This window comes from Choloepus didactylus, chromosome 7 (genome assembly GCF_015220235.1).
Source record: "Choloepus didactylus isolate mChoDid1 chromosome 7, mChoDid1.pri, whole genome shotgun sequence".
NCBI lineage: Eukaryota > Metazoa > Chordata > Mammalia > Pilosa > Megalonychidae > Choloepus > Choloepus didactylus.
Window position 1 is genome coordinate 11,373,292 of NC_051313.1, and position 21,573 is coordinate 11,394,864.

Here is a 21,573-nt window from a genome sequence, read left to right on the forward strand (position 1 = left end):
TTATTATTATATACAGTTTTAAAAGCTGCTTTCCTCTATAGTGGCAGGAGAATCCAGGATAAAAGGTGAAGATGAGGCAGTTAATATGTTGTATAAATACAACATGCTCTCTGTACAGTATGGGGATTCCCGCTGAACTCTTTTTGTTTGATACATAATGTTCTAGGAGCATAATAGCACCATTGTCAAGGAAAGAAAAGCTAGCATTGTAGAATATTTGCCAAAAAGATGCATGTATCAGACCTTCATCATCAAAAAATTATGTAAGAGTTTCTTTTTGGAAACTTTCTTTTCCATCCCACATTCAGATTCTTACTTAACTTTTACTCCACCTATTCTGTCAATTGTCTAAACTGATTGTATATCTTTCTGTCTATAGGATATAGATACTAACTGGATCTGTTCTATTTTCTGATCTGAAACTCTGGGTCCTCCTGTTTTCTGTCCTCCATGACTTTCTTCCAGAATCCATTCTCAAGTCTGCAGATGAGGTTGCTAGCATTCCTTGTTTTCTGATCGATATTTGCTTCTGACATTAACTTTCTGTTGCCTAGTTAAGTGCAGCTTAAAATATATCTACCCTTGACTAGCGTACGTTCATGTATCTCATTGCTCTTAAGTCTGTATATGTGTCTCAATCAGAGTATCGGGGTCAATCCAGAACCCCATGAGATGAAATTCTTAATAAATGCCCTTTTAATGCTGCCATTACTTTCTTGCTCGCTTTCAGACTTCAAAGAGGCAATTGATTGAGCTCTAAGGGTTTAAAGGTAACTATTAAATTATGTTTTTCAAGTCTTTCATTAATCATTAAAAAAATTTGGTCAAGGTTTTTTGTTCATTTTTAAAAGTTGGGATATGGTGGATACCTTATAATCATGTAATTTTCAGATATGTATCAAATGGAAAAGTAACATCAAACATTAGTAGTAATTTGACACAAAGAGAATTATTTACAAAAATAGTCCAAATCCCTTTGTTGGGCATTCAATTCTGTCAGAATAGGCTCTTGCTCACCTAGCCTTGTAAATTCACTCAAACTTACATTTAACATGCAAAATTTCATGCAATAAGAAGTCATCTTACTGCCCAAACATGGCAGATGCATTCTGATCTTATATGTAGGAGGCAGAGAAATGGTCTCCCAAGAATCCATATCCTAATCCCTGGAACCTGTGCATATGTTATGTTATGTGGCAAAGAAGAAATAAGGAAGCAAGCAGAATTAAGGATGCGATGATTGATGGAGCTAGGTACCCTAGAAAAAACATGTTCCTAGTCTTATTCCCATTCCTATGGGTATGAACCCATTATAAACAGGACTTTTTGAAGATGTTATGCTTTTGGTTATGAAGTGGTCAACTGAGTCGAGATGGATGTTAAGCCTGTTCCTGGAGACTTTATAAAGAAAAATCTCCAGAGAGGAGCAAGAAGCTGAAAGTTAATGGAGCTTGTGATGGGAAAGCCATGAAACCATCAGGATGGCCACCTGCCCAGAATGCTACTGACCCTGGGAGGAAGCAAGTCTTCCAGCCTCTGATACCGAGACAATAAATTCCTGCTGTTAAAGTCTACCCATTGGGTGTGTTTGTCAAGGCTGCTGGGAAACGAAGACAGTTGCTCATCTGCTGATCTTAAACTAGAGAGATTATTTTGGTGGGTCCAATATAATCACAAGCATCCTTAAATGTGTGAGAGGGAAGTGGAAGAGTCCATGTCAGAGTGATGCAACGTGAGAAAGACTCAACTGGCTGTCTCCGGCTTAGGAGATGCAGAGGGGCTGCCAGCCCAGGAATTGTGGACACTCTGAAAAGATGGAAAAAGCAAGGAAATGGATTCTCCCTAGAGCCTCCAGGGAGGAATGCAGCCTTACTGACCCCTCAATTTGAGTCCAGTGAGACCCATGTCAGATTTCTGACCTCCAGAACCATGAGACAGTAAATTTGTATTATCAGTAAATTAGTGGTAACTTGCCATAGCAGCAATAGAGGACTAATACATTATGCTATTGCTCACATTACCCTTTTAGTTGGGAAATATTTTTCCCTTTGTCTAATCCATGAAGCATTTGTCCCATCTCAGAGTTGTGTCTTCTTTTTTCATTAAAGCAGTCGTACCTCTTCTCAGTTATGTATCTGTAACTTCACTTGCACCACTACAAAGCATAGCAAATTGCAGTGTTGTAATATAAATGTGGACACAATAGGTCTCAATTATCATTTATTATTAATAGTGATGATAAACTATTTTTTGGTTAAATCTTTTCTCATACCTTGACAACTAAGACAATGGCTTAGAAATTTCCATTTAAAACTTAAAAAATTATGAACTACAACATATAGCATTTGTGCATAGCTGGAAAAACATAGGTGGTTATTGTACTTTTGTTGATTCTTTCTTTTATAGAATTTTTTAAAGTTTAGCTGGTGATGATTTTAAAACTTCAAGAACATTCTCATTGCCTTTCTCAGGTGAGTTGATGTTGTGTTCCTAGCACACTGGTAGCCTAGGAAAAGTTCTTATTCCAAAAGAACAAAGAGAAAGCGGAATCATACAATGTGAGCGTAATGTTGTATTTCAGTTAGATAACTTTCTAGTTTTGTGGATAATGAAGCATTATCCAGACAGCATAAGTTTTGGGATTCCCACACATCTGAGCTCAAGTGTTTCCTTTGAGCGCGTATTTGTCAGATGTAGTCCTAAGCATGTTACATGCACTGCCTTATTTAATTCGCACCAGAACCCTACGAAGTAGGCACAATTGTGACTTCTCGTGAAAGTAACTTGCAAGCTTTAGAGGGGCGAGTGGGACCCAGAGCACAATGCCTGTGTGGTCAGTATGGCAAATGAAGTGGTTGGATCATGGCTTGATTTAGAGCCTCACTTTATCTAATATTTAAGTGGGGAGAAGAAAGAAGATTGATGACACCTCAGTGCCTCTTTCGATACTGTTCTTCATAGGAGGATTGCCAGGAAGTGTCTGGAGCCAGTTGCATTGTCACCATCAGGTCACCATCAGGGGGCCTTTAAGTCCTCGTCACTGCCCTCATTGAGAAGGTGCTCAAGAACCATCATCTTTCAGCATTACCAGAGCAAAAGAACAGCGTACATAGGAAGATGCTAGTAGAGCTGGATGGACATCTGGTCTACTTTCAAGTAATGGGGAGGCTTCTTCCAACCAGACCCTGAACTCTTAAAGTATCTCTCTATTCCTTACTAAAAGTGACTTGATTGACCCAACCACTATTTGTGATTCCTACTGCCATATGCTGGAACTATGAAGTGATGGAGGATTATCAGGAGGGTCTTTACTCTATTTCAATGTGATCACAGCAGCAGCTCTACTGCCTCTGACCTCACTTCTTGGACGTGAAGAACCAGGGAAAGATGATGTGGGATTGGCGAATGGGTCCACTGGATTTACCCAAGACTTTGCACTGAAATTCCCTTCTTGGAGCCATTTAGCAAGACTTCTTACGATTTCCTGGAGCCAGCTGCATCTGTGCTTTCTACACAAGTTGACACAGAAATGGGGGAAAAAAAGAGAGACAAGCCTTAAGTGTTTCTGAGGGTTAAGGAAATGACTTTGGTCACCTTTTCATGGCCAACAGTACATGTGGGAAATTCAGATCTGGCCTCCAACTGATCTCTATCCTGGGGTAGTAGAGGCAGAGAGAAGGCTGAAGACAACCATGTTTCCAGTGGACTGAGCAACTTCTGGTTTGGTTTGTTTTTTTCCATCAGTTGCTTTGGCTTTACTTCCAACTTGTAAATTGGTTACCTAGTGATTTATGTGTACAGTCTTTTCACTAGGAAAATACAAATCTATTGATTCCACATTCCACACTGATACAGCATCTTCTTCTTAAAGGTGGTGCAGAGATACAAGGGACTGGCTCTTAAGTAATGTCCCAACGGGAAGGGGAAAGGACAAACCCTGGGGAATTCATTTCAAAACTCAGGATCCTTAATGACTTTTTGTATTTCCCTGTTCTTGTCCCCCATATTAATTTGATAATAAAATCATGCCCTTTGAAATAACAGTAAATACTCTAAATCTTTGCTTGACTAAGCTGAAGTAAGTCTAATTATTCCATTTGTCCCTATACACATAGTAAATACATTATAATGGATGTCTTTTTGTTAAGTCAGCACTTGTTTCTGTGTCCATCATGCATGGAAATACTGTAAATTCTTTATTTAATTTTTATGATATTAAATTATGAGTGCAGGTACTAGTTTCTTTGATATCTTCCTTAGCATATCTCCCAAAGTGGTCTAGATTACAATGTATGCTGAATTAGCACTATTGTTTCTGTGGTTAAAAAATATGGAGAGAGTTCTGTGTGGGATAGCCACAGAATTTTTTTGGGAAACCTCAGAAGGATACTTGATGTTGCAAAATCAAGTCCTCTCTTTGACCTAAACCATATTCTGGTTTTCTTGAAATTATTGAAGGGTTAGAACTTTCCCCCCATTAAAATGGTTGGTAAAGTCACGTTTTCCACTAAGAGAACAAACGTGCAAATAAAAGAGATTGGTCCTAGAAATTGACTTGAGGTTTTGCTTGGGATTTACCCAGTAGTTGCATTTTTCTTGTCTCGAACCGATTTGTCAAAGGCACTATTTATATTTATTTTCTTCAAATTGATTTTGGGGGGCTAGTCCTCTAGAACCTTTGGAGATAGGTTTGAAGAAACAAAACAAACAAAACTAAACAAAACACTGCCTTTTTTCTCCAACAGAACTAGAGTCTTGGATCAAATTAGACTGATTCCTTAAGAGTTGAGAGTATTAAGTGGGAGCACACGTGTGAAGTTGGTATTTGGTTAAAGCCAGCTATTGTTGCCTACTCCAAATCTCCTGCTCTCTTCTCTACAGAGTTGGTGCCAACCACCCCCTTAGCTCTGGGTACCATCAGTAGAGCTGGCAGGCCAGAGACAAGGGCAGATATATAAAAGGGAAAAGATAGTAAAGGTAAAAATAAGGAAAAATAAAGGGCGTGCATTTGCTGTGGAGTGGTGAGGGTATGGGAGGAAAAGCAGACAAAGATAAATGAAACTAGAGAGGAAAGGGGGGAAAAAGTACAGATTAGCACTACTGATGGCCCTAAAGTTTACTCCAAGACCCTGGAAGCCGAGACTACTGAGCCCTCTCTTTTCCTAGTTTCCACCTTCTCCCCATGTTCTAATTCTAACATGTATTTCAGATCACCAGGAAGGTTCTCCACATTTAATTTTATAGAACATGGGTAAATTATTTTTTCTAGTGTGAGCTAAGTAGACATATAAAGACACTGATTATTGAGTGAATATCTCTTTAAATCTCTAGAAACCCATTATAATATAATTATTCCTAGAGGAGAATTTTTTTTAAAAATGTCATTCTTTCCCAGCTCTCCATCACAAGATGTAGTTACTGAATTATCAAAGGCTTTCTTGGTAAGGCATTGACACCTCTAAGTCAATCCCTTCAGGGTATTGCAAGGGGCTTGCTCCTGGCTGACAACTAAAGCTCGGTGGGAAACTCCATTATCTCTCTCTGGGCCTTCAGAACATCATTTAGGCTATTAGTATCAATTTTCTAAATGACGTCCTTGTGACTTGAAAAAAGTAGAGCAACTCCAAAAAGTCGTCTTTATTTTTGCCACGGGCTGGCTCTTGGAATGAGAGAGTTCAGAAGTGTCTTAGGAGAGCGCTAGCTGATTTTTGTACTGGAGGAGTTCGTAAAAGCTGACTGTGTCAAAAGAAAGTGCTTTCATGGTGAGAGCACGCTGCCCTCCCGAAAGCCGATCAGGACGGTGAGGTGCTGGTTATTGTGGAGCCGCCCCTATCTGTCCCCTTTGTGGAGAGGCAGAAGGGGAATGGGAAGGTTACTGTGGGGCATTACTGTGGGAAAACGCCGAGGTTTGGCAGTGTCTGTCCTACATCTAGGGTTTAGACAATGTGGCCTTAAGCACCAACTTCTCCTTAGGGTCCTTCCCAGTTCTTACAGGCGAGATTCCAGTTTGGAGTTGTGGAATGCCTCTGAGCGTGTCATAACCTGGCAATGCCCGGCTTGTCTGGGGATCTTTCTTGCTGAGAGACCAGCCTGGACCAAGAGTGACATCACTTCGCCCTCCACCACCAGAGCAGGTGCTCAGCAGGTGCAGCAGGTGCCTGCGTGGCGCATGGGGTCCATGCACCCAAGGTGTTCATGGGCATCTCAAACAGCCCCGCACTTGGGAAACAAACAAGAGTGTCATTGGGGCCTGCAGGAGACCCTGCCTGAGTGGAGCTGCTCCAGAAGCAGCTGGTTGGGAAGAAAGCTGGTTTTGGAGTCTCCTGGCAGAGGAGGAGGTGGGCAAGGGAGATGCAGTTTTACTGAGACCATCCTGTTTCTTGCTCCTTTTCTCCCTCTTTCCAGTTTCCATCTCTAAACTCTGACACTTAATGGAAATGGTGCTTTGCGGTTTCTCCCACCCTCTCAGCCTGTACTTCTTGGTGGGACAAGTAAATCCCAGAAGGAGCTCAGTCCCTGCCCTCCCAGGGCCTTTGGGCAACTCTGGGTGAAGGGTGCCATCTTGGGTGCAGACGGCACCTGCAGCCCCCGCTGCAGCGTGCTCAGGGCAGGCAGGCTGCCCTCTGACGTCTGAGGGGTGGTGGCTTCCTTCACTGGCACCGCGGATATGACCGCACATGGTCAGGGCCGTGGAACAAAGGGTGTCACTCTGGCTCTTCAGGTGGCAAGATGAGAAAAATCAACATCAGGGCCCCAAGGATGGAACTGCTGGGGGCAAGGCTTCCTCCACAGTAACCACTGGTCTTCCAGAAACAATGAGCAAGAGCTGAAGATGAAACTACACCTTTAGAAGGGAGAAACGATGAGGTTTCTTGACCCCAGATGACAAATCTCTATCAGGTTGACTCCAAGACATTTGTCAAGGCAGGGGAAGTGAACTTAACAACCTTAAGCAACAAACTTTTATTAAGCCCCTGCCACAGGGCAGGCTCAACTCCAGGCATGAAGCAAAGCTTTGAACAAGTCATATTTTACATTCCAGAATGTGAGGAGAACCAGAAAGTTAATACATACACAAATAAATACATCAGTAAGAAAATACTCAGTGGTTGTAGGTGCTATAGTAAACAAACTGGTGGCTAAGGGGTTACTTTAGTTGTGTGGCCAGGAGAGGTCTCTTGAAGTAAGTGATGTTTGAGCTGAAAAATATTGATAAGAAGCAGCCAGCCAGGCAGAGATCTAGGAGAAGAGGACTTTAGGCAGAAGGAACAACTGGGCGGAAAGGCCCTTTTAAAGCAAGAACAAGCCCGTTATGTCTGAGAAATGAAAAGGGGCAGAATGACGGGGACTTGGTGAGAAAGGGAGAGTGGTGTGAGGCGAGATTCTGGGGTGAGAGTGATGGGCTTTACAGACTCAAGGATGGTTTTGGATGTCACTCCAAGTGTGCTGATAAGCCATTAGGTTTCCAGAAGAGGAGACAGATGATCTAATGTGGTTTTCATGAGACCACACTAGTAGCTCTGTGGAGAAGGGGTTGGAAAGGAGCAAGAGTAGAAGTGGAGATTAGCTAAGAGCCTAATAAGATACAAGAAAGTAAGGATGATGGCTTGGCTAGGAAGATAACAGTGAGATGGAAGAAAAAAAATATGATTTCAGGAAAATATTTCAGTGGTAGGTGCTCCAGTACAAGCCCAGGGATTGGCATATGAGAAAAGAGCACAACAAGGTGTCTAGTGCCATTTGCTGGGATGGGGAGAAATGTATTTGGACATGGGAGCTAATCAAGCATCCTGTTGCTTATTTTAAGTTTGGGACATCTGTGAGATACCCAAGTAGATGTCAAGTAGGCAGTCTGAGTCTGGAGTAGAGGGGAAAAGCAGGGCCTTAGATATTAATTTGGCAATTATTAGCATACAGAAATTATTTAAACAAAATAAAACATGTGTCCAGTTCAAGAGTATCACATCAACCCCAGAGCAGCACTTTGGGAAACATAGGTGCTGAGGATAAACAGATCAGAAAGACACAGCCCCTGCCCTCTTGGAGCTATTGCTGGAGACAGGGGCCGACCAAAATTCTGTGGTCATAACACAAATGGTAAAATGGAGGTAATTATTTTATGGAACAAATGATTGAGTTTGGACAGGTCGGGGACAGCTGAGACCAGAGATAACCTGGCAGACAGTCATTTGATAGGATCAATTTTCTGGTGAGTCCTTTGCTCTAAATATGGCTGCTCCTCAGAGACCAGAGCATGCAGGAGGCATCAGCTGCAGAAGAGCTATACGGGCAAAGGAAAATTACATTTGTAATGGCTATATGGTCTTGGGCAAGCTCACAATTACTCTGGGACTCAACATTCTCCTCTACAAAAAGAAAAGCTTGAATATGATCAGCAGTCTCTGACTCAGTGAGATGGTAAGATAAGGAATCAAGGTCCCAAAGTCAGATTTTCAGTATATTAAAAGGCTACAAATATTACTATATATTTTTCAATATATTAAGTGGTTTAATACGTATATATAAAATATTTATAAATATAAAAATATATACATATATATAAAAGGTTACTAGAAATTAAATATTTAGCCTTGATAAATTACCAAAAAAGTCAAATGTCTTTGTTTTGACTTTAATTATATCACCTCAGCAGAGTAATATGGTTAAGCCTTATTAAGCAGAAGCTCTAAATGATTGTGGTTAATAAAGAAGAAAAATGAAAAGCAATAACTATTGCCATTCTAATGCAGTTTCATAGACAAAATATTTCAAACCATTGAGTACATTGGGGGAAAATTGATAAAAAGCATGAGCTGGTAGTATAAGTTTTGTGAATCTGGGGTCTGGATGATCTGCAATGTAGTTTTCAGCCCTAATGGGTATACTTCTATAGTCAACAGTTTTTTCTTTTTTCTTCCTTAGTTGTACTAGTGGTTCAACTTCTTTATTACTTAGTTTGCTACCTGTAAAATTAAAAAAAAAAGTTTTCTGGGAATTAATTTCTTAATCAGATGAAATAAAATTTACTAGGAGAAAATTGGCTAAATAGTCCTGTCCTTTATTAGTCCTCGAACATTTCTTAAATTTACTTATCATATTTGGTTGAACCATTTATTCCCAGGGAGTTATATATCAATCTCAGGAGCAGATCAATTTTAATAACAGTTCTTTGTGTGTCTATAATTTTTACTCCCAGGATTCTAAGGAATCTACTTAGTAGTATACCCACTAATTCCATGAAGAAGATATGAGCTGGGACTACATTTCTGTGAAGTGGGACTAAGGTGGCTGGGTGGGTGCCCATGAGACACTCTGGGTCTAGGAGAGGAAGGCGGAAGGAAAACCAGTCACACACTGCTTGGCCACAGAAATCAGCCAATACACAGGCAAAACTCATATTTAGAGAAAAAATGAAGCAAGGTCACCAAGATTTTTTATGTAAGTATTTATTTTTGATACATGCATATATATTTAAAGCATGGGCTTAACTGTTTTAAGAAACATCAAATGTTGTTGGGCTTCTTTGCCATTATTAAAGTTTAGTTTAGTCTCTGTCTTCAATTGCTGATGGTGAGGAAGCTCCATGTTCTTTTCACTGCTGGGACTCTGTTCTAGTTTGCTAATGCTGCTGGAATGCAAAATACCAGAAATGGATTGGCTTTTATAAAAGGGGGTTTATTTGGTTACACTGTTACAGTCTTAAGGCCATAAAGTGTCCAAGGTAACACATCAGCAATCGGATACCTTCACTGGAGGATGGCCAATAGTATCCGGAAAACCTCTGTTAGCTGGGAAGGCACGTGGCTGGCATCTGCTCCAGCATTCTAGTTTCAAAATGGCTTTCTCCCAGGACATTCCTCTCTAGGCTGCAGCTTCTCTCCAAAATGTCACTCTCAGTTGCTCGAGGCATTTGTTCTCTCTTAGCTTCTCCAGAGCAAAAGTTGGCTTTCAAAGGCCATCTCCAAAATGTCTCTGTAAGCTGAAGCTCCTCTCTCAGTTACAGTGCCTTCTTCAAAGTGTCCCTCTTGGCTGTAGCTCCTCTTCAAGATGTCACTCACAGCTGCACTGAATTCCCTCTGCCCGTCAGCTCATTTATATGGCTCCACTGACCAAGGCCCACCCTGAATGGATGGGGACACACCTCCATGGAAATATCTCACCAGAGTTATCATCTACAGTTGGGTGTGGCACATTTCCATGCAAACAACCTAATCCAAACGTTCCAACTTAATCCCCACCAATATGTCTGCCCCACAAGATTGCGTCAAAGAATATAGCTTTTTCTGGGGGACATAATACATTCAAACCAGCACAGACTCAGAATGGCGTGACCATCCACATAGAGCCCCGTGCCGGCCTCCTCTTTCTGGAGGCGGAGGAGAGGTGTCCTGCTTAGTCAGCTCGGTCACAATCTTGTGGGCTCAGTTCATGCCACAGTATTTCCATGTTCGTCCAAGTCACCTCAGGAGCAGCCCCAAGAGTCTTGAGGTGAAGAACAAGCATGTACTGATTGAATCCACATGGAGCTTTCATGGAATGAGGATAACAGGGAAGGTGATGGAGTAATGCTCCCAATGAAGAAACAGGTAGAAGGGATACCAGCCCCTCTCTCAGGCACAGTTGTGTCTGGCCCTTGTTTTATGGGCTGAGGGGCTGCATCTGTCTGACTTTTGTTGGATCCAGTAATCTGCAAACTGGGGACTGAATAGGCTCTGCTCCATCATTTGCATCCTCCAACCAGGCTGCGGTCAGAAGCTGTATTTCCACGGGAATCCAATGATTTGCCCCAAGAAGCATGAAAATTTGAGAGATGAAAATCAGATGACAGCTATGCTTTACAAAATCCCAGGTCACCGTTTAATACTGTTAAAGTTTTCCCTGGCTGCCTCCTCCACTCCCACCATGGTCCCTGACTTTCCAGGGCTATGAAATGAAGGCAGTGAATATATACTGAAGTATAACATGTTCAATCAAAACCGTGTAAGGTAAGAATGTTTAGGGGTATTTGTGTGTTTCCATAAAATGTATTTAATTTTCTTCTTGATGAAGCAAGATGATTTCTTGATGAAATGATGGGTCCTAATTTTAGGGGTAAAATTAGAAGTTGCCAACTCCTTCTGAAGCCAGCTAGAACATACTGCTCCTAGTAATCGGTGATGTTTGAATTCTGCCTAAAGTAAGATCTGCCTTTGGTACAACTTTGATCATCCAATTCAAAAGTCATGTATGACAGAAAAAAGTCCAGCAAAGCCAAAGGTGAAAGTTTATGTGGTTAAGTTGTCAGGTTTAATGAGAAAATTAATTGTACTGTAACCGTTTGACAAGTACTATCCACAGAGGAGGTGTTTTTTGTGTGTGTGTAGTTCTGTTTTGATTTTTGTTTCATCACTCATACTTCCTATTTAAGACACGGAGCTAAAAAAAGTACTTGGATGAAATTAGTTTTTTACATGAAATGTGCATTATACTTCTATTCTGTTTTAACCATTTAACAATTTAAATGACTGTGATGAATGATGAATATCAATTATTACACTTAAAGGACTGTTTGGGTGGTTCAGCCTGTTTGTTTGTATTCTAAATCACTCCAGGCTACTACTGTTTTTAAACTTTCCCGCGAGCTTTCAACAGGTTATCAGAAGTTACTTCTTTTGTTTCAAGACTATTGACTGTAGCAACCTGTCCCTACCTTCAGTCCTTCTGCCTAGAATCTTCTAGAGGCTATGAAACCAGAAAAACAAGGTGGTCAACAGTGTCCTTGAGGTGCATCAACTCTTGCAGATAAGTAGGTGTGATGGTTAATTTTATTTATCAACTTGGCTAGGTAAATTTATCAACTTGTCTAGGTTACGGTGTCCAGTTGTTTGGTCAAACAGTGGCAGAGTGGTTTGTAGGTGGGATTAGCTTCTATGATCAGTTGACTTTAAGTGGAAGAGTTAAGAGGCAATTGCCCTTAGCAATGTGGATTGGCCTCATCTAATCAGTTGGAGATCAAAGAAAGGAGAACTGGGGTTTTCAGGAGGCGAAGGAATTCCGCCTGGTGACCGTGTCCTCCTCTCCTCCCTGACCCCCCCACAGACTCTAACAAAAGACTTCAACATCACTTTTTCCAAATGCCATAGAAAGTAAAAGAAGGCAGAAGGGATTGAGCCAGAAAGAATCTACCCTGTAAAGGCACTGAGTTTGACATTTTATGTGTATCATCTCCACCCTTTGAAATAAATAACGATCTTATCCCTATTGTACAGATGAGAAAGATAAAGGCACAGCAAGGTTGTTTTATACATTTCTATGTGATATCTGAGAAAGCAGCAAGAGAACTAGCACAGATGTAGCAGCTGAGAACTGAAATCTGTCAGGGTAAATTATAACATTGACACTGATAACCTAAGTGAGCCCTTCTTGTTTATTAGCAAATCATCAAGTTTTTCTTTTATACTGTTCAAATAATAAAGTAAAAAACATCTTTTATCCACACATTAAAAATAGGTGCATCAAATTCATTTTATTCTGCTTAACACAGATACTTTCATAGATCCTTGCATGAGTAAAAGGCTAAATTACTTTGTTTCAGTCATAATACATGCTGAGGCTTGCTATTGCTGCCAAAACTGTTCTTTGGTTTAGAAAATTTCCCCTAGGTCATTTAGAAGTATTCCCAGAAAAGATGAAAATGCCAAAAACCTGGTCAAAAAATTTTTCAAGTATTGCACCAAGAATGGAAGGAATCCGGGAATCAAGGATGTATATTTATCTGGTCACAAGGAGAACAGGGGTTGCAGGAAAGCCACGGATTCAGCATTTGCCATTTTTCTTTCTTCCTTGACAAGCCCCCCCTCATTCTCTTGCTAACTTCCCGTCTTGAGTAGTCAATCTTCCTTTCTCTTGTTTTCAGTTTTATGACTTATTCTCAGGAAGAAAAGGCACTTGGGAAAAATTTCTCTTTGGACTCCACCTTTTCAAAGGAAGGTGCAAATTAGATGTAGCAAATGTGTAATTCTATTTCCATCTTTAAAAGGAAATATCATACGGGCATTGGTCTGCTCTGTCCCCTTGAGTCAGAAAACTGCTTTATCTACTTTATTTAGTTTTTGATAACTCACACTTCAAAGAAAGGGAAGGGTTATATCCGCCTTCAATTGTGCAAACCTACGCAAGCTAAGAAAACATCTTCCCTGACCCCTGCAGTGACCTGAAGTATGAGAGACCCGCTGACGTCTGCTGTGGTTTGCTGGCTCCCAGCAGGCTTGAGCCTGCAGATTTGACTCAGGAAAAAGAATCCCACCAGCTTCCAGGGAAATTGTGCCCAAGCAAGGATTACTAATGAAAATATCGTGGAATTGGCCCTGGTGTTCCTTTTTGTCTTAAAATTCTGTGTGAGTGTGTGAGTATGTGCCTGTGTGTGCAGATACGTGCGTTTTAACTTCAACTTCCCTGTCCAACTTAGTCTTTTAGAATTCCTTGCAGCTCTAAAACAGCGTCATTTAGGCTATCAGGCAAAATTCCGGCAGCCACTGCTCCCAGGCAACTGGCTTCACTTTCCATGGATATCTATTTGAACTCGCCAAGGTCAGATTTGGTTTTAATTCATGGAAAAATAACAGAAAGCCAATATGTTTTATGCATTAGTATTTCAAAGAGATGAGGCTTTGGAACAGAGATACAAATCACCAATATTTAATTTCACCTACTTTCAAAATAACTCCAGTTCCGTTTCTAGCCCTGCTTGGGTTATGCCACTGCTGTCTGCTTTGCATGCCCCAAGTGGAATGAAGGGTTAATTATACTTGCCACTTCCCTCATTTTACTGTGGTGTTTTCAAGCTGATGAAGAGAGGACTGTATGAGCCCTGAGCTCTTTGAAATACAACAGGCTTATAGTTTACAAATTATTTTTAACAGAAGTAAAAGTTACATACTAGATACAGTTCTATAAAAACTTGCAAAATATGACTGTGCAATTATGTAATTAAAATTAACTTTAAAATGAATGGAATAAATATCAAGTGTATATGTGTAAACAAAAGGAACAAATACACCCAAGATATTTTAAAATTTATTATGAAATGTTTTCATAGAAAAGATCAGAAAATAATATCATGAATACTCAACACAAGTTAATACAGACAATAGCTGCCACTTTTGGTGGGATGATGGATGATTTTATTTTCTTCTATACAGCTTTCTTATGTTTTCCAAATTTCCTAAAATGACTATGTAGTCATTCCAAAATCAGGAAAATAATCTCAATAAATGTCTTTAAAAAACACCTGGACATGTTGGAAACAACGTAGTTATTTTAGGTTATTGGTTTTTCTTATCCCTTAATTTTGGTTTTGTTTGAAATTTTTTTTTATTGTTTATTTTTTAATTTTTTGATAAATAAGTGTTCTAGTTTGCTAATGCTGCCAGAATGCAAAACACCAGTAATGAATTGGCTTTTATAAAAGGGGGGTTATTTGGTTACACAGTTACAGTCTTAAGGCCATAAAGTGTCCAAGGTAACACATCAGCAATCAGGTACCTTCACTGGAGGATGGCCAATGGTGTCTGGAAAACCTCTGTTAGCTGGGAAGGCACATGGCTGGCATCTGCTCCAAAGTTCTGGGTTCAAAATGGCTTTCTCCCAGGACGTTCCTCTCTAGGCTGAAGTTCCTCAAAAATGTCACTCTTAGTTGCACTTGGGGTATTTGTCCTCTCTTAGCTTCTCCAGAGCAAGAGTCTGCTTTCAACAGCCATCTTCAAAATGTGTCTCATCTGCAGCTCCTGTGCTTTCTTCAAAGTGTCCCTCTTGGCTGTAGCTCCTCTTCAAAATATCACTCTTAGCTGCACTGAGTTCCCTCTGTTATGTCAGCTCATTTAAATGGCTCCATTGATCAACTTAGACCCACCCTGAATGGGCGGAGCAACACCTCCATGGAAATTATCCAATCAGAGTCATCACCCACAGCTGGATGGGGCACATTCCAAAGAAACACTCAAAGAACTACAATCTAATCAACACTGATAACATCTGCCCACACAAGATTGCATCAAAGATAATGGCATTTGGGGGACACAATATATTCAAACTGGCACAATAAGGTTAAAAAATTTAAAAAAAAATAAAACCACCTGGATAAATGGGAAATTACTCAGGTAGAATGCAAATGCCCTAACTTAAAAAAAAAAACAAATTCTTTGAACTCTAGAGGATGGAGTTTAGGGTCAGTAATGAATGAAATAAATGAGTTGGTCAAATTTAGTGCCCAGCCTATAGTACCTTACACTGGTTTGAACCCAGTTTACAATTGAAAGAACACTTCAGAGTAAACCTACCATTCAAAGAAAGTAGCCAGAGCCCTTGCCAAGGCTTTCTATTTATCCTCAACTTTGTAGGGTGTGTCAGCAGTGAGATCTAATCTTATCTATTAGCCCTTGCCAAGGCTTTCTATTTATCCTCAAGTTTGTAGGGTGTGTCAGCAGTGAGATCTAATCTTACCTATTTGCACTAGCCCCATACTCAGTGTATTCAAAAAAGTGCAAAAGGAAGATTCCAATGGGGAAGTGATCCCTTGCTCCTCACCACCGCTTCACCCTGCAGTCTTTGAGTTCCTCTAATATGCTGAGAGCGTGTGCACCTCCAGGCTTTCTCCTGTCCTGTTTCCCCTTTCTGGAAATTACCCACTGTGCTGATTTGAATGTCTTATGTCCCCCAAAATGCCATTATCTTTAATGTAATCTTGTGTGGGGAGACCTATCAGTGTTGATTAGATTGTAATTCTTTGAGTGTTTCCACGGAGATGCACCCCACCCAACTGTGGGTGATGACTCTGATTGGATAGTTTCCGTGGAGGTGTGGCCCCACCCATTCAGCATGGGCCCTGATTAGTTTACTGGAGCGCTACATAAGATCAGACAGAAGGAGCGAGCTTGCTACAGCCAAGAGGGACACTTTGAAGAATGCACAGGAGCTGAGAGAGGAACTGCAGTTTACAGAAGCATTTTGGAGATGGACTTTGAAAGCAGATTTTGCTCCTGAGAAACTAAGAGAGGACAAACGCCCCAAGAGCAACTGAGAGTGCATTCTGGAGAGAAGCTGAAGCCTAGAGAGGAACATCCTGGGAGAAAGCCATTTTGAAAACAGAACTCTGGAGCAGACGCCAGCCACATGCCTTCCCAGCTAACAGAGATTTTCTGGACGTCATTGGCCCTCCTCCAGTGAAGGTACCCGTTTGTTGATGCATTACCTTGGACATTTTATGGTCTTAAGACTGTAACTGTGCAACCAAATAAACCCCCTTTATAACAGCTGATCCATTTCTGGGGTGTTTTACATTTTGGCACCATTAGCAAACTAGAACACCCACACTCTTCCACTAGGCTAATTCCTAGGCATTTTTCAGGGATCCTAATCTGGCCCCAAGATCAAGTTGGATGTTCTTCCATGTTTTCCGGTGGCCTCCTGTGTTTACTCCTGACAGCGGTCTTGTCTTGTCCACCACCTTTGGTCTGCAAGCCACTCGAGAGCAGGACCTTTTTGCTTGGCACCCAGGAAGTGTGACTCAGCAGATCAGGTCAGCTGTGATTCCTGCCAGCTCAACAACTATTCCCATCCACTGGGTTTGAGAAGAAAGAGGAAGATTTTGGTCATTGTTGTCATGCCTACATTAGTATTTTTCTCCCCTAAAAGAACTGACGAAAAGAGGAGGAAGCCTTGAAGATTTATTACAAGGCAATTTTAATTTAGCTTGTTACATAATTTCTTTAGTCAAATTTGTTATTCATAAAAAAAAAAAAAACAAAAAAACCTTGGCCTGGTCTGAGAGAAGTGACTACATACATGTAGGAATTTTTAAATAAAAAAGATGAAAAAGATTTTTTTTCCTCTGACTATTGTAAGTCTCAGAAGCAAACATTTGTGTTAGCTCTACACGTTACATCAAAGATTACATGATTTGTGCTTCTTTGAAAAATATCCTACATCTGTAGGCCATTAGCATTTGCCTGGCTCTTTTCTTATACTGGATGATATCCTGGAATGTTTGGCTCTGTTTTTTCTAACTCTAGAATGGGGCTACATCTTCTTTCCATAGTGATAGATAATGCTGGAAAAAAAAATCCATGTTGTAATAGAAATGTTAGCTTGCTATTAGAGTAGGAAAAATTACTTCCATATATCATCAGAGTACAATATTTATTTAGCCAATCTTTATTTAACCAAAGGAATTCTACCCTCCTTTTTTTAAATATGCATAACTACCTCTACCTACATGTATGTTTGAATACTTCCCTTCTTCAATTCCCAGCTAGAAAGATTGAACTGCTGAAATTCCTGGTATTGTTGAATGGCGACTCCAAAAGCACTCACAAGAAAATGGAAAAAGGACCCTAAGCACACATTCCTCATTCCCTAACTTTTCATATCATAACTCTGAAATGATGTGCGACCAGATGTGTTAATAAAATGAGTAAGTTAGGACAAAGGGAACAGTTACTTAAACCAGTGGGCCCCCATCGCTCCAGGTAAGCAGATGTGGCTATCTCCAAATGCATCTTGATTTCTCCCATTACCAAGACATGCCTAGAATGGGGAGGGTCTTTGGTTGACAGTGGGGGGCCATGAGCAGATCGAGAGAGCTTGAAAAAAGCAGGAGCCCCTCAGTGAAGGGAGCCCTAGGAAAAAGTGAGCCCAAATGCCTCGTTTTGATGGCAGAGGGAAGGTTACCTGTAGGCTGGGAAGGGGGCACTTTGGGGGTGGGCGTGGAGGGTTGAGAGAGGTGGAGAGCGGCATATGTTAAGTCAAGGCTGATAAAACAGGGGAGGTGGAGGTGGGGGTGCAGTTGCTCAAATGCTTTTTGTTTATTTTCTCCTTCGTAAATTGTTACAAATGAATTCTTACCTTTGAATTGCATCTTCTACCTCTTAAGATCAGCAAACCCAAAACAAAGACCCTAAAGTTTCCTCCAGGGGAGACACCTAAACCATATACGAAATCATGATCACTTCCCAAGAACTTCAATCACCAATAAAGCCTACATTCCTTTTTTTAAAGTAGCTTGAACCAAGCTCCATTTTATTGTTTCTCACAATTTTGTGGGTCAGGGGTTCAGCTAGGGCTGGGCTGGTCCCTTCTGCCCCACGGGGGGTCTACTGAAACCTACATTCTTCAACTACTTTTTTCTTTTAAAGTGAAAGGCTGACAAGAGATGCTGGCTCCTTCTGCGGTCCCTGTCCCCACCACTTGGCTAATGTCAGAGATGAGGACCTACTTGAGGCTGTTTCAAGTTAGCCACTATCCACAAAGCCTGTCTCATGTTCGTTCAGGCACTTAGAAATGCACACACATTTTAGGGCTGCCCTTCTCCAGACCCCAGCAAGGTTAGCCAAGACAGGCAAGTCAGTGCAAAGAAGGAGAACATTATGCAAAAGGCCAAAATCCACATTTGAACCCAGGGATTCTGCAGTCATGCAAAGAAAAGATTCCAAGGCCAGGCAGGGCAAGTGACTCTTAATAATCAAAGACCTATTATGAAATGGAAATTATATTTCTCACTGCTTTGACTGTAGGATTCAATAGCTCCTATAATATTTTAAAGGCATGATCCACGGACCCACGGTGAACTGAAGTCCGATTTACTCTGAGCAGACAGACTCCGTGTTTAATGTTCACCTGAGAAGAGAGGTGACTAAGTACTGGGACCACTAAGTATTGCCATCTGCAAACAGAGTGACCTGTTTCTCCAGGGCAAATTCTATACACGTTTCTGCTGTAAAGGAAAGGAAAACAGAAAAGAAAATCTTGAGGGTTCTCAGAGCTATTGGACTATTAGAATGGGTCTGTTTCTCCATCAATCAACCAAGAGAGTAAACAAATACATAAACCCCAGCTTGTGATTAGGTCTGAGGTGCATCTCCAAGGCTGAGGGATTTGTAATGTCAACATGTGAAGGGGGGAAGCAGGCTGAGCAGCACGGCCCGTGGGCGAGCAACCTGGGTGAGTGGACAGGTGAGCGGCCAGCAGAGGCCTGCCCGTCGGATTTATTTCTCTGGCCTGACCTTGTTCTAGCCCTGGGACCAGGACTGCGACTGCTTTCCCCTAATCTCCTAACCCTAACCTTCTGCTTCTGTGACCGCAGTTAGGGAAGCTGATCCTTGTCCCTGAGTTCCTCACCTGACTCTCCACGTACAGCTTCGTGCTCTGTTGGATTCAGTTCACAAATGGGAAACTGACTCTAAGTCTCATTAACTTGGTCAAAGTACCTGCCAAACCTAAACTGTTGCTTTCAGGAGGTAAGAACAAAAGCTAAAATGTGAATTAAAGAAGGGCAGGGTCTAGGAACAGGAATTAGGTCCATCGGCTAGCCCTGCTCCTGCTGGTTAAACGTCCCTAAGCCCTGGAATCAACTGTTCAAAAGGGCTGGCCAAGTGCAACAAAGTTACACTGCAGAGAATTTAGCACTAACCCTTCATACAACAAATTAAACTAGATACACACATTATTTCAGTGAAAAAACTGCTTTAAGTGATTCTTCAGACAAGAAGTCCATCATAAAAAAAAGAGAATAATACGTGAAATTAGTGGGAACTGATAATGATTTTCAAAATGACACTAACTCTTATCAGACATTCAGAAGAAACCAACCAACCCACCAACAAAAGAAGCGTTGGCCTTAAAAGGCAATCAAAGATTCTCTAGTTGGTGAAACCTATGATATTTTACATCATTTGTTTGTGAGAGTTTCCAGAAATATAGCTCAGGATGTATAATATCTCTGCCCTTCTCATGCTAGACCAAACCATGAACAACTTATTGGACTAAGTCTTCTGATAACTCTAGGCCTGATGAGTCATTACTTCCCTCTTGAGCTAGGAATCTGTGGTAGCAACAAGGTGATAAGTTCACCATTCTGTTTCCTCTTGCTCAGTGTGATGGTTAAGTTCATGTGTCAGTCTGGCTGGGTTCTGGTGTCCAGTTGTTTGGTCAAGCAAGCACTGGCCTGATTGTTACCATGAGTGTTTTAAATCATTAGTCAGTTGATTTCATCTATGGCTGATTTCATCTACAATCAACCAAGGAGACTGCTTTCAGCATGAGAGAAGACTCATCTAATCAGTTGGAGGCCTTAAGGGGAGAAATGAGGATTTCAGCAGTCACAAAGAATTTCCGTCTCTACTTCAGCCACTCAGCTTCTCCTGGGGAATTCATTGGAACCTTCATCGGAATTCCCAGCTTGTGGTCTGCTCTACAGAATTTGGACTTGCCAATCCCCATGGTCATGTGAGCCAATTTCTATGAGAAATCTCATAATATTTACAAACACACACACACATACACACATACACATATCCTGCTGGTTGTGTTTCTCTGGAGAACACTGACTAATACACTTAGTATATAGAACATTATTTCCCAACATCCCTCACAGTAAAACTGGGAGCCATATTTCTGAGTTCTGTCCAGTGGAAAATGATACAGCTGCTTCAGAGCCTGGCCCTTAAAAACATCCTGCCATCCTCCAGCTCTCTCCTCCCACCCCCAAGGTACCATAGAGACGAACTGTTCCCGAATGGAGAGCTACCCTGGACTGTGATGTGAGAAGGAAATAAACCTACATTGCGTGAAGCTACTGAGATTTCAGGGCTTCTTAGTGACTGCAGCAGAATGTGACTTATTCTGAAAGAATCCCTCAACAATAATGAAGACATTTATTGAGCTCATTTGTGGTCAGATGTTGTCCTAAATACTTCATGCAGATGATCTCATTTAACCTTTACATCTACCCTCTGGAAATAAACACTAAAATGAAAATACTTGTTTTAAATGAGGAAACACAGACTTCCAGGGGATAATAACCCATGTGCATGAACCCAAATGGTGGATCCAGCCAGGCTGGCTCCTGAACCCAACTGCATTTGACCCTCCTTCTCTCCTTTAATTGGTGGGTTTGTCCCTGAGCCCACCAGCCTGAGCGCAGTGTATGAAGGAGGTTATTTCTGCCTCTGGAATGAAGCCAGGTGTGAGGCATCCTGAAACTTCTTTTGGGTTCCTGTTTTGGGAGACAGAACAGGTCCAGGTGATGGAGCATATGGGGTCAAGTCTCACTTCTGCGTGGGTCTTGACGTTTGCAAATGCAGTTGCTGCCCCAGCCCCATCTCTCCCTCTCCCCCTCTCCCCCTCTCTCTCCCGCTCTCTCCTGTCTCTCCAGCTTGCTTTCACCATTTGGGCGAGTGAGTGCAAAGGAATGAGAACTGGTGTGGCCTGGTATTGCTTTAAAATTATGGCTGACAATTTTAAAGCAAGGTTGAAAAATATTGCAGAATACATATTACATCAGTTCGATAAACTGAGACATCATGTTTGTTGAGAGATAATTTACAAGATATGTTTGTTTTCTCTGTCTCCAGGAACCAGGAAGAGCAAAGGGCTGTTTCACAGCCTGTGCAGCTGCCTCGGTGGTGGAGCGGATTTCGGTAGGTAGCAGAAAGCCTCCGGGCACAGCCCCATCCTGGCTTTGCAGGCTGACCCGGGGAAACGGTCCTCCGCACTGCCAGTAATACTGTGATGTCATTATACGGGGCATTTCCTACCAAA

The 21,573-nt window shown here is 41.4% G+C and overlaps 1 protein-coding gene across 1 annotated transcript in view; it reads right to left on the minus strand.

The window, feature by feature from the left end:
* Window positions 1-21,573, minus strand: part of PDE7B (phosphodiesterase 7B) — a 335,500-nt gene that overhangs the window by 168,867 nt on the left and 145,060 nt on the right. The gene's annotated exons all lie outside the window — the stretch shown is intronic.